The sequence below is a fragment of the Schistocerca americana genome, chromosome 1 (assembly GCF_021461395.2).
Source record: "Schistocerca americana isolate TAMUIC-IGC-003095 chromosome 1, iqSchAmer2.1, whole genome shotgun sequence".
Lineage (NCBI taxonomy): Eukaryota > Metazoa > Arthropoda > Insecta > Orthoptera > Acrididae > Schistocerca > Schistocerca americana.
This window is the reverse complement of record NC_060119.1, coordinates 1088080735-1088095341: the sequence shown is the minus strand read 5'-3', so window position 1 is coordinate 1088095341 and position 14607 is coordinate 1088080735.

The window sequence follows — 14607 nt, the reverse complement described above, 5'->3', positions numbered from 1 at the left end:
TGTCAGTGCATTGTAACGCTACTAAATGGATTCGAACGTTGGCAGCACGATGTTGCTCATAAGGAGGGTCCTTCCGTAATCAAGATAGCCTAAATATTTGGTGTTTCAAGAGGAACCAAATCGAATATTTATATCGCATTCAGGAAAAGCAGAAAAACATCATCCACTGAGTGACAACACAGACGAAAGTGTGTGCTGATTGATCGTGACAGGCGGTCATTGACGATAATTGTAACGAAAAGTGAGAAGACTGTAGCTGAAAAAGTCACTAGAGAACTAAATGACGCGCTCGCGAATCGTGTCAGCACGAAAACAACACGAAGGGAGCTCCGGAAACAAGGCACTGCAGGGCGCGATGGAGCTAGAAAATCCCTCATCAGTGATGCCAAAGCCTGCAACAGAAAAACGTGCTGCTGAAGCCATACGGCCAGGACTACGGAGCAATGGAAGAATGACATTTATCAGATGACTCTTGCTTCACATTGTTTTCAATATATGGCGGAGTTTGTGTCCCTAGAGTGAAACATGGCTGTGGTTCGGCGATGATTAGGGCAACCATATAGTGGTAATGGATGGGCCTCATGGGACCACTACTCGCATTATTACCAAGGATTACGTGACCATTTTGGCTGATCAAGTCCATCCCAGGACGCAATGTTTGTTTCCCGATGGCGATATGCTGTGTTCCAGGAATATAGGATTCCCGTTCACAAGCTCGCCCCGTCGAGCACTGGTTTTGTGACCATAGGATGAAGTGACAAATCTTTCCCTGGGTACCGCAGTCACTGTATCTCAATGTTATCAGTGTCCTGGAGCTTTTGTCGTCTGCTTTAGAGAGAAGGACGCGTGATCGCTTGCCTGAACTTGACACATTTTGACGGGGAGAATGATGTAATATTCCCTTGAAAACCACACAGGACCTGTATTTGTCCATTCAGAGACCACTGGAAGCTTTTTCAAATTGGAAATTTGTTTTAAGTTCTATGCGACCAAACTGCTGAGGTCATCAGCCCCTAGACTTACACACTACTTAATCTAACTTGAACTAACTTGCGCTAAGGACAACACACACAGCCATGCCCGAGGAAGGACACGAACCTCCGACGGGGGGAGCCGCGCGAGCCGCGGCAAGGCGCCCGAGACCGCACGGCTATCCCGCGCGGCAGCTGTTTTGAATGCCAATGGTTTTCTGTACCGTATTAACCTCGTAATGTGTTGTGTCTTTGGCCTTTCCGTAATTTTATTCTGCTCCCCGTAGGTTTACCAGCCAAGTCCCGACAAGGGTGGGCGCTGCAGTATTATTAACACTTGTTCCTGGGCGATGATGGCCTCTTGACTGTCTGCTGCGGTCATTGTGTTCCCCAATAGCTTCGCAAATGGTTGTGGCTGTTGACCGGATCGCCGTTTTCTATCCACAAAGCCTCAACGAATATGTGTGTATGTTAAAAGAGATGAATTTGCCGTTTGTAAAAGATTGAACATCATGCTTACGTTGCTATTACATCAAAGGCAAAGCGCATTATTATCCCGTCGGTGCGCTTGACTCCTTAGTTCATTTGGAAAGAGACAATATCGCGATTTGTTGGAGCACACTACCCGCCGGCAGTCATCTGTTGTCCAGTTTCTGCATCGTTTGGACTACTGAAGCCGTGCAGCTGTACGTGCCGTTGCGAACAACAGTCATATTCGACGTACCCGACTTCAAATGTTTACATCTACGTGATTACTCTACAGTTCACAATAAAGTGCCTGGCAGCTTTCGCTCTGGAAATAGTTAACATGGACCCATATTCACTTTCAGTAGCATGGCGTGTTGGGTTTGAAACTGACTGCAACTGACAACTAGTGCCATTGGTTTCCAGAACCTGTCGGCAAAGATGTTATCACAACTGTTCTTACGTTGTGTTACTTTGGAGAGACAGCTACGCCAAACCCTGTAGACACAGTGGACAGTCCGCAATGATACAACAACAAATTGGGCTTCTTTATTCACAGTGTCGTCACGGATACGTCAAAACACGAAAGTTATTAACGTCATTGTGTCATACCTACAGTTCAGTCCAGCTGACTCCGCTGATTCCATACAAACACACAACTTCATTGCCATGCCGTGTGATCGCGTGTTGTGCGTTCATCATATTAAACCTAGTGCACCTACTGCTCAGGCGTTAAGAAATTTTCAACCCCCCTCCCCCCCCCCAGTAAGCCTTTTAGACCTGTGGAATCACAGTTATTCGAGAAAACGTAAGTCTCACAATACTTTCACAAGTACAACATACGATATATACACGCTGCCGCTTCTGAACGTGAATTTTTATAGGTGACAATAGGTTCAATCCAACCGATAAATAACACAAACACGTCAGGTAATAAATTTCTGATCCTTAACCGAAAGTCATCTATGAACATAAGAATGATATGTTGATCTGCAGCTCAGTGAATCTGACCGCGTGTTTATGGTAGATTATCGGTACGTACTGAGCTGATCGTTTACGTACATACCTTTTTTATCAACTTGTCTGCGCGCAGTGGGCCATAATTTCGCCTTTGTCTAGCATACCGTACTCTAGTTTGCATAGCGCCGCAGTACTATTTTTCCCAATGTACGACATCAGATATTACGTTCGTGGCACACAGTGATCGTCGATTTTTCTTGGCTGTACCTTCTGGATGGCGAACTATTGGTCAGAATCTGTTTCCTCAGTCTATGAAGAAGTGCTGAGAGAAACTGGAATATTACTCCAAAGTTAATGGATAGAGGAATACAGTACGGAGACGGGAGGACACGAAATGGAAGCGTTTGTGGAAAAATACTCTTACTGTCCTTACACCAGATGTTACAAAGTGCATTTGATATATCAGTTACTTCTCATACCAGATCTGCTCCATCTATGGGCAGAGGGCCCTACCCATCATCTTTATACAGAATTCAGAGCAAAGTAGATGACAACTGAGTGTCTGTTGCAACACCTCCGCCGCCCTCGCCGCCGCCCCCCCCCCCCCCCCCCCCCCCTCCCAAACACATTCCCGAGCTAATAATCCGCCGCATTTACTCCCAGACACAGTTTTTAATAACTGCTGGTGCTGCATTGCATAATACAAAATTCCACTAAAATCAATTTTCAGCTTACGTTTACCTATGAGGTAGTGCAGAAAAAACTTGTGATATCGTGCAATGTACTCACATTGGGGGCTTAGTTAAACTACTTTGTTATTTGGAACGTAAAGAGAAATATTCAGTTTTACATCCCGTCGATGACGAGGTCATTAGAGACAGAACACGAGCTCGGATTGTTGAGGAAATCGGCCTTTTCAAAGGAACTACCGTGTCGTATTCCTCAAGAGATTTACAGAAACGACGAGAAACCTAAATATGGGTGGTCGAACGAAGATAGGAACTGTCGTCCTCTCGAATGCAAGTACAGTGTCTTATCACCACGCTCCGTGCCATATTTGACTCCAAGAGGACGTGCCAGATGCTTAGCTGTACTGTCTTCCTCGAGCTCTTCACTTCACAGCACATTGTAATTACAAATCTTTCTTTTACCTGTATGCTGTACTGAAGCCATGCCCTTAACCTGCATTCATTCTTGTCATTTTTCCTTATACGAGTGCACTTCCTGAATACGTGTATACAGGTTTGGCATCCATCGTTCACTCCTTTCCTTTACGATCCTCCACAATCGTCATCTCCACGTGGTTATTATTTAGATTCGGGGTCGAAGAAAATCACTTTGAGCCAAGTCTGGAGCAAATGGCAGGATGGTGAAATTAATTCGAACTCCAACTCGTGTACTGCTACCATGGCCACTAATGACTTCTAAGTAGGTTTATTTTAATTGTTCTTGACTTTTCCATAACTGCGACCTCTCACGGTGGTGTGGAACGAGTCAGTTTTACAGCCTGAAACGTTCGTTGGATGATCTCAGAAAATAAAGAAGACAAGAGTTACAAACGAAATACCTTTACTGACCTTCAAAGTAATCACCATTAGCCACAGCACACTTCTGACATCAGTTGTAAAGCTGCTGGAAACTGTCAGTAAACGCTGCTTGTAGAATTGCAAGAAACAAGCAGTCACGCGTTGTTGGATGCCCGCAACGTCTGCCAAGTGTAACCCTCTCAAGACTAATCTGAGGCGCCAGATCTGGAGGTTAAGGAGTTTTTGAAGAACAGTCACCTTGCGTTCAGCGAAAAGTTAAGCACGGGGATCGCAGTGGACGAATGGGCGTTGTTGTGCAAGAAATTCCACTGTCCACTCCAGCAAAATTGCGGCCGAACCGCCGGCCTCGTTGCAATAGTTGTTTCAAAACTCCTTGGTAAACTTCCTTCAAAACTCTCTGGTATATTTACACGTTGGCAGTTTGACGCTCGAGCAGAAATTCATGACGCATCAAGTCTTTGCTGTCGAATATGGCAATCAACACCGTCTTAGTTTTCAATTTTGTCAGCCGACTTTTTTCGGGGGGGGGGGGGGGGGGGCAGGGAAGACTTTGAGCACCATGCCATTGACTGTCACTCGGACACCAGATCATATTGTCAGCACCAAGTCTCATCTCCTATAATGATGGTTTCCAAAGACTATGGATCCCAGTCAGACATGCTAATGAAATCTCCAGACATTTCCATCCGAGTTTGCTTCTGCTCGTGTGTCAATGTTTGCGGTACAAACCGGGCACAAAACCGCCGTTTCAAATGTTCGCGAACAATAGTGCTTATACTGTCTCTGTTTACCTTCAGCTCTTCTGCTATCATTCTCAAAGATAGCCGCCGATCATCTGCAAACATCCGTCGAACTCCATCGACGTTGTCCGGGATTGTGTTTGTTAACGGTCGACGCGTACGCGGCTCATCACGACACCTTCCTTTACGTCTGTAATGCCTTTAAGACACTCATACACACTAGTCATTGCTTCAGTACCGTACACTTGCACTAATATTCATGAATCTTTGAAGGCGTTTTCCAAAATTTGAAGCAAAACGTCATGTTAACACGTCGCTCAATCTTGCAATGACACGAGCTCTCACACTGACTCCGTTATCTCGATCGTAGTGTGCACCACTGCTTCATGTCGTAATTTGTACAATAGGGGCCGCTTGTTGATATGTCTCCCAATGCGTATGCGCGGAGCCTCATCCTAACCAAACTTTTCAGACGCACCTTTTACTACATTTTCTCACTGAAAAATATCGTGTGCTTGTAAATAAAGTGCAGCTACTGTCAGAGGTCTAGTGCGTAATTATCCTAATGGCAGCGAAAATTAGTAGACACTGTAACGCGTTAATGTCGAACCAATTCACGCCGGAGAAAATTAGTTCCAACTCTGGCCACCAGATGCAAATGTAGAGCTGTGTACACAAGAAAGACATACAAAAATGTTTCCGCATGTAATGGGTTAGAAACGGGACGTGGCCAGGAAAGGTCAAACAAGTGAGAAAGGCATAATGTTGATATTATTAACTGGCACTTACACAATTTGTTCAGTATGAACACCGGAGACGTCGACGAGATGATGTACAGCGCCAGATTTGTACCTCGTTGCCAAAATTGGAACTGATTTTTTTTTCAGCTTAAATCGATTCCACATAAATGCATTACAGTATCTAACAAGTTGTTCTGCCATACGATAATTATAGCCCACAGTCGACCTTCGTGAGTAGCTGCATTTTTATTATAACCACCTAGTACAAAATCAAGCTGTCCATTTACATCATTGTCTTTTTTTATTCTTTTAAAACAAATACAGTGATTAATATTTCACTAATTTCAGTCCCTCTCTCTCTTTCTCAAAAATACACAGACCTACACACATACTACCACACATTCCGACATTCTTCTGTGTAGTAGAATGTGTTGTCAAGTGTTTTAAGTTAAAGCGTTGTCAAGTGTTTCAAGTTAATTTTATTAGCTGCTATCTATTAAACATTTCTGGGTAGCTAGTCAAAGATGTTTCTGGCTGAATATCTCACTATTCTGTGCCGCAATAAGACTGAGTGAAATATAGTGTAAATCAATTCTCCCAGTATCATATTTATGAAAGTTACTGTTTTCGAATTATGACTCATCGTTAACAACGAACTTCGTAACGGGAAAAATGTACTGTGAGGTATATTATTCTGGAGCAAAAGCACTTTTTTGCATGCTAATCTCTGTCGCTTCTGCTTCAGCGTTCTTTGTAAACGGTCCAGTAGCACTGCGTGATAACTGTTAGAGTCCCATCCTTTCACCTTCATTCATTGTGATAGCTTTTGAGTATCTGCATCCAATGGCTATTATTTATCCCAACGATAAACGGATTTCCCTTATTTCGCTGAAATTTCATCTTCATTAGCACACTGATCTGAAATCACTCAATAATAATCGACCAACGATTCGCACCTTCAGTGAAATACGAGTAATTATGTCAGAAGTCTTTTAGAATATACTTCAGACTTTCCAAACGTGAATCCGCATGCGGCCTGCTGCTTCCGCCAGCAACGTAACACTATCCAAGTCCCATTATGTTGCCATTTTTCCTGCACGAAGTGATACGTCTGCCTTTACGCAAGAAGGAAATTTTCATAGTCGCAATAATTTCGCATGTTTAAGAGGAGAAATAACTCTGGCTCCAGTAGAATAGAGAGCAGATTTTTACGTGCGTAGAGACACGTCAGAGATTTCGGAACTTTTACGTGATTTTATTTCTGTCACCGCGGAGAGAGGAGAGCCTGCAGTCAATATCTGTCGCAACATCGGACCTTAATTGCTAGATGCCAACTCATTTAAGCGAGACTATAGAGCGTTTTTAGTCTTGAGTCCACCAGCGCAGCGTGACTCCCACAAGCGGCTTCTTCATATTCAGAACATCATTCAGGATATCACGTTCCCGTTAATGCAATATGCCTCATTTCAACAGGCTCACAAAAATGAATTAAACAGTATATTGTAGTAATACCACCAAAATTTATCGAGAGCTTGTTCAGAAGGAATGCCCAGTGGTATTTAAAGGGCGATCAAAAAGATTCCTTTTAAGAGCGTTGCTGCAGCGTATATGCAACTTATCACGACTCCGACGCGGGTACATGAGCACCGACGTGTAGGGAAGTGATTAACCCTTTGTGCGTCACATTTAGAAAAAAAATTGGGGAAAATTTTTTTTATGTTGAATATTTACTGTATATGTTGCACATATGCCATATCTATTGCAAAAGTTTTTTTGAAGCTATTGGTTAATAAATAAAATAATGATTCCGAATGGCATCATTAGAATTTACATAATAATTACTCAAAAAATGCATACATAACTGTATTGTGAACTTACCGTATTTCTTTCCCCTGTACTTGAGGAACTACGTAATGTTGGTTCTATAACCAAGATTTCCACTATACGCAGAATAAAACTAAACACAACAGTTATTGTTCACTCACAAATGCAGTAGCACAACTCACGACACTTCTCTGTTCTGCACTTCTAACAAACGGCGAGGCATGAAAGCAAACGTCACTGTGATCTGTTGGCCAAACTTGGAACTACGTGAAGCGATGCCAACGGTATCATTGAAGCATTGGGAAGCTAAAATAAAACTGGGAATACTTAATGATGCCATTTGAAATCGCAGACGCAGAAAGGGTTAATGTGGCATTCGTGTCTTTCCGACGAGCGCGCGGTATATTCGCAATCGTTCACTATGGTGACGTTATCAAATGCGTCCAAACAGGAGGAGAAACGCCGTTAGATATCAGTAGGAGAATGAAGAAAGTGTATGAGGCAGCATGTTTATCGGAAACTACCATTGTGGAAAACAGTGACAACGGATGCTGGTGCTTCCTGATAACGCAAGTCTCCATACCGCAAATGTCTTAGCGCAGTAGCTACACCGTCTCAAGTGGGAGACAATCGAGCACCCGCCCTAGAGCCCTGATCTCTCCACATGCGACTATCAAGCCGTCCGTCCCTTAAAGAGCTTGAAGGGTCGACGTTTCCTCTCGGACTAGGATGAGCAGCAGGCAGTTACGAACTTCGTCACGCAGCAGGGTACAATGCTTTTACCAAACGGGTCTCTTCAACCTGGTGAGTCGGGGGATGAATGCCTCAATGCTCACGGCGGCTTTCCTTGATTTGCATATCTTTTCTGGACAGTATTTCGAACGGAAACTTATTGACCGCCTCTGATAGTTGTAATATTCTAAAGACAACATTTAAATTCATTTCCTTTTTGGTAAATGGTCTTTACTACTGGTGCCGAGTCTCCACGAATGTGAGCAGATAACCGGCCGGTTCGGGCGAGCGGTTCTAGGCGCTTCAGTCTGGAACCGCGCGACCGCTACGGCAAAGGTTTGAATCCTGCCTCGGGCATGGGTGTGTGTGATGTCCTTGGGTTAGTTAGGTTTAAGTAGTTCTAAGTTCTAGGGGACTGATGAGCTCAGATGTCAAGTCCCATAGTGCTCAGAGCCATTTGAACCAATGTGGATAGACATCATCATAATAACTACACTATTCATCTGTATCAAAATTGAATAGCACATCACCACTCCGGTTAACAAGTACTTGTGCTGCCTAGTAAAATGTCTCCATGCACCTTAGAAATTTACCTAACTTATCAACGTAACGTCATACGTAGCCATAAAACGAATGGTTACACATGTTTTCAAAAAATACTGATCGAAAATTTGAAAAATAATAAAAATAAACAAAAACAAATACAATACACTGCTTTCCATTAAAGATCTGAACTACCATACGTATGAAACTCATAACCCGTAAAGAAATTTTTCACACAGATATGTATACTGAAGATTACCGTTCTCATTCTTTATTTCTACTTGTAACATGTAGAAAATGAAAACTACAGATCCGTGCAAATGTTTCTACACTTAACGAAAATTACGCAATAGTGAACATATTACTGTCAACTATTCGCCTAATGGCTGTTCCATTCAATTTGAATACACTTGTTAACTACAAATACCTTGAAGGAATCAAGTTACTGGGATGATAGCACGCTTGAATAGCGGCATACAAAAAGTGGGTAACCTGATACATCTAGAAAAGAACATCTTATACATGTATTTGACATTGCTTCAAAGTGGGGGTGATCTGAAAGTTGTGTTATTGTTGAAGAATCAAATTAGTGTAGATCGTTAGTAATTCTTTTTATCACGATGACTGCTTTCGACAGATCTACGCTGTCATCAGGTATCTTGTAACATTATTAGTTGTTACATGCCTATTAAAATACTGAAAGTCACACCGTGATGTGCCAAAATGTGGCAGGGAACATCAGATTGTAACAAATAAAATAACACACAGTCAAAACACGTTTCGCCTGAAACCACAAAGGCCATGTAATAGTAATAAAAAGAACTGCTAGTGATCTTGGCTAACTTGATTAAAAAAAACATGAGCTGAGTATGGCTGACGGTGGAGAATTTTCAAATGTTGAGGACAGCATCATTCAGTTTCCATATAAATGCAGAGATTGGAACATTCGAACAAGTTTTTTTGATTAAAATGTCTTTATTTATAATGTCATTTCGGCTACTACCACCATCAGATTAAAAACTTAGAAAATACGAAAGTTTTCTGGATGGTGTACCGCTTCACATTGTAAATAAGTATCACTAATGAAATCAACGTTTCTACCCCGCTTACAGTTATTTGGCATACGGCACCGTACCATACGCAGAAAACTCTCATGTATTCTAAGGTTTCACCTGATTATGGCAGTAACCGAAACTACATTATAAAAAAGACAGTCATTAACAGATCTAGGGGCTGCAGTCCGGAACCGCAGGACTGCTACGGTCGCAGGTTCGAATCCTGCCTCGGGCATGGATGTGTGTGATGTCCTTAGGTTAGTTAGGTTTAAGTAGTTCTAAGTTCTAGGGGACTGATGACCTAAGATGTTAAGTCCCATAGTGCTCAGAGCCATTTGAACCATTTTTGAACAGATCTAGACGGTTTTATTCACAAATTATTCACAATAGCCGGGGACTCATACAGGTGATTTATTTCCTGTATTAATAACTTTGCAGAAAATTTTCCATCAATCACAGATCGGTAGAAAATCCATGGGACTGAGAAGTAAGGCTACCTCGTGTGAGACAGTCATTCTGGTGTATGCTAGATGTGAAGGGCAAGAAGCTTCACACGTACAGAGGACAGTGTTGCAGTGCTAATACATGCTAACGAAAGAGGAAGTCACGGCTGTCTGGGATTCCAGAGTACAGCATCCGGCAAGCAAGGTCGCTCAAATTAACCGTAGGAGCAGCATGTGAATAGTTACAGTCTGAGGGAACCGTGCTGCCTCTCCAGTGTACAAGAAAATCTATAACGCCTGTCAATATTATTTGTATAGTAATGGACGACATTAACATGAGTGATGAGTCACTGTCAGTACAGTTACACATAAACAGCTTTAAACTGTAACTGTTTTGTGTCTCCTGCTTTGTATACAGGTCTCCTATTCTTAACTTTGGTGTGTGTATGTATTGTAATGCGAAAGTTCTGTCAATTGAAGAATGCAAATGGTTTGTTTATGCAACCGCTTTCGTTAAATCTATGTGAAATTGTCTAGCTGTATTCCCATTAATTTTTACCACAGATAACAAGAAAACATAAAACTGCACACTGAAGAAGGTATCCTTTGAGACTCTGTATTGAGCAGTACAGTGAACAGTGCTACAATGCGTGACGTCACAGTTTGTGTATTGCGATTCCAACATGCAAAACTAACACAGTAAAAAATCCTGCATAAAATGCAAATTTACGAACCAAAACTACGCAACTTCGAACGTTAAATGACATACAGGCGAACATGTAACACATCACTGTAAGAATAAGAGAGTCTGGCCAGAAAAATAAATAAAATGAGATCAGAACTACACTTTAACTGAACTGATCCTGATGATAATATCGAAACGTAATGCTTGAGCGTAAATAATCTGTGTCCTAGTGGCGATATTAAGCCGGCGTTAATATATTTCGTGACTTACCTTGTGGCAACGGAAACTCGGTACTGCTCGAAGGTAGTGTATCTTAAAATGCAGCGCAGCAGCAAACCAGCTAAAGAAAAATCTTGCCCCAAGTACAATGCAAGGAAAAGCAACAATGCTAAGAACATCACACTTTGAGCTTGAGCAACTGTCACTGCATTGCACTTCGGGGAACCGCTAAGTGCAATGCAGTGACACACGATTTCAAAATAAAACTTTAGTAACGGGACGGTGGACGAAACAATTCTTTCTAAATGATATAGATGAGATTAACGTTTAAAAACTTTATTATGAAACTGACTTTTGTCTAGTACAACAATCTTTACCATTTCCATTTAGTATATAAAGAAATGTAGCTCTGCCGTGTAATTCGTTAATGAAATGGTAAAGGAGGGGTGAATCTTTAACTCTGAGCTCAAGCCACGTGAGCAGAAAATTTCGCTTAATATTCTCTTGTTAATCACACTAACCGATCCCAAACAATAAAAAAAATCACACTGAAAATTTACCTTTCACAGACTCATCATAAATTACGCGCGAGCAAGCCGTACAGCGACATTACTTGCACATCTTCACGCTTCTAAAATCAATCTTTACAAAACCACATTTCCAAACACCAGCATCCTATGCCTTTGCTTTTCTGTGTCCTGATAGTTATTTTCAGACCGCTCAGTAGCGTGATCAACTTCCCACACTCTCTCACTTGATGCTCGCGAAAGCTACACATGCAACGAAAATACTGCTAAAAACCAAAGATCACATTTCTTCTACTCAGAACCTCTGTGGAGTAACATATCGACTATTTTTTAAGACCTCTATCTGCAAAATATCCAGTGTGCAAGTATGAAGTGCGGCTCATCGAATAAAAAGAGATCTCACAATACTCTCATCGAATAGTAAAAAAAAGCTAGGAACCTTACAAAATGATCAGCTGTAAGTTATTATTATTCCAAATAAACCAACTCAAACCCAGCAGCCTCGGAATATTCTTAATCAGCTGTATACTCTTACTTTCAGTATCAGGCAGTTGCCTTTCATCAGTGTTACACAGCGAAATAGAACGGCTCCATATTGTTTACCAGTTATTTTACTGAGACTCTGCAATCAGACAGTTTTTAAAGCAAACTTCTGTTTAGTTGTACCAATGAATTCAAGTAAGTCACAAATCCGTGCCAGGCTTTCCGTCATATTTTCTTCAAACGCTTGTCGACGTATTTACCGAGCATGAAAGATTTCTCAGAAAAGCGCCTATTGCAACTCAAATTTTCTCCTGTGCCTAGAAAGGACGTCGACCTCTACTTTAAACGGTTGAGCCAGCTTCCCCAAAACACGCAAAATACGATCGATAGCTTGACAGTTAACATCGCTTGTCGAATTTAAATTTTTTTCAACCAACAGATTGTGAAATTGGGTGAGTATTTGTCATTTAAATTCTATTCAGAGGATGGTGTGTATAAAAATGGGTGTCAGCGCTAGGCTGTTTTTCTGTAAGAAGCACCAACTGGTCACAAGAACCGATTTTACGAGTACGATCATCATACTGTTGCAATTAACTAGTAGTAGGGCGTCGAATACGACTAATTTACACGTAAACGTGGTGCATATTTTTTGGATCACGAGTCCAGCAACTTATGGTGTTTTAAAGGAACAACGTGTAGCAAAACACAGGTCTCGGTTGGTTCACGGCGTGACGACAACGTTGTTGGAGTACAAAGAATAGACCGCTGATATGTAGAACGGAATAACATAGTCTGATGAGTCATCTTTCTCGTTGTATCCTACGACATAGTGAATTCCAGAACACGAACTGTTCAAAGAACCTTATAATGAGACCCACATCCTCGTAGTTGCGCCGGCCGAAGTGGCCGTGCGGTTAAAGGCGCTGCAGTCTGGAACCGCAAGACCGCTACGGTCGCAGGTTCGAATCCTGCCTCGGGCATGGATGTTTGTGATGTCCTTAGGTTAGTTAGGTTTAACTAGTTCTAAGTTCTAGGGGACTAATGACCTCAGCAGTTCAGTCCCATAGTGCTCAGAGCCATTTGAACCCTCGTAGTTGCACGACTCGACATCGGAACTGCTTCAGTATTATTCAGTATCAGAATCCTTTACTAAGAAATACATGCACAGAAATATCATAATATGAATGAAGGATGGAGTGTTTCAGCCACAACTATTAAGTAATAAAGATGATAGCAATGAACTTCATCTTGTCCAGAGAGTAATAAAACGTACCAGCATGAAAGTCTGTGAATCACTGTAACCTATTTTAGAGATCAGTATCAGATTATCTTTTCTCACTTCACAGTACCACCTGAGTGGCACACGTCAATTAGAAATGACAATATCAGGTTTTACGAATCAAAAGCAACGATAATTAGGAACGATAGCATTAATTTTATAAATTCAACGTTATATCCGTGCAGCTGTCTAGCAGAAATGTTGTCATTCCAAGCACAAAGAACAGGATGTCACTTCGATTACAATAGTATATGTTAGGACACTATTTACTCCTTTTTTAGGCCGCGCGGGGTAGCCGTGCGGTCAAAGGCGCCTTGCCACGGTTCGTGAGGCCCACCCCGTCGGAGGTTCGAGTCCTCCCTTGCGCATGGGTGTGTGTGTTGTCCTTAGTGTAAGTTAGTTTAAGTTAGATTAAGTAGTGTGTAAGCCTAGGGACCGATGACCTCAGCAGTTTGGTCCGATAGAACTTACCACAAATTTCCAATTTGTACTGCTTTCATATACCACTCTCTATTTGAAGTTGAGCAATTAAGTAAGCAGTGAACAATTCAGTAAATGTTTATGTCGTTCCAAATAAGAAGAGTTTTACGTGCGTGGTACACTGTGTACACAAAGCTGATGGTTCAAATGATTCAAATGTCTCTGAGCACTACGGGACTTAACATCCGAGGTCATCAGTCCCCTAGAACTTAGAACTACTTAAACTTAACTAACCTAAGGACATCACACACATCCATGCCCGAGGCTGGATTCGAACCTGCGACTGTAGCGGTCACGCGGTTCCAGACTGAAGCGCCTAGAAACGCTCGGCCACAGCTGCCGGTACAGAAAGCTGATTGAGCATTAATTAATAGCTGCTGAACACTAAAGTATATAATAAATTACTTCAGTCACTCAGGAAAGTAAGAGGTGTATTTATCTCTAACAAATTAACATGTAGCATGCTATGAGCAAGGTTAAAAAACATCTACGTTTAGATAGCGTACGCCGTAAGTCAAAACAATAAAAAAGAAACGGTGAACATTTGTGAGTCTCTACTTCCTTTGCATCAGTTAGTCCACAGAGTACATCGTCCAACACAGGTACCTGAACGCAACATGGTGCCTTTAAATCGCTAGCAACAAGGAAAGAAATGGCTGACATCTAATGATAATCATCCCATAGACAAGCATATATCACCTACACAGAGTAAGTTGTCCTGGTCGGATGGAGACGTCACAGGATACTGTGAACTGTTTCCCGCTAAGTAATCATAAATGCGGATATTTATTGCCAATAACCTAAAGGCCTTGAAGACGCATCCGAAGAAAAACAACAGAAGTGACTGCGGCAAGTGCTGCAACAATACGATGAAACACACATACAAACCGTTAGCATTATGAAAGCAGATACCA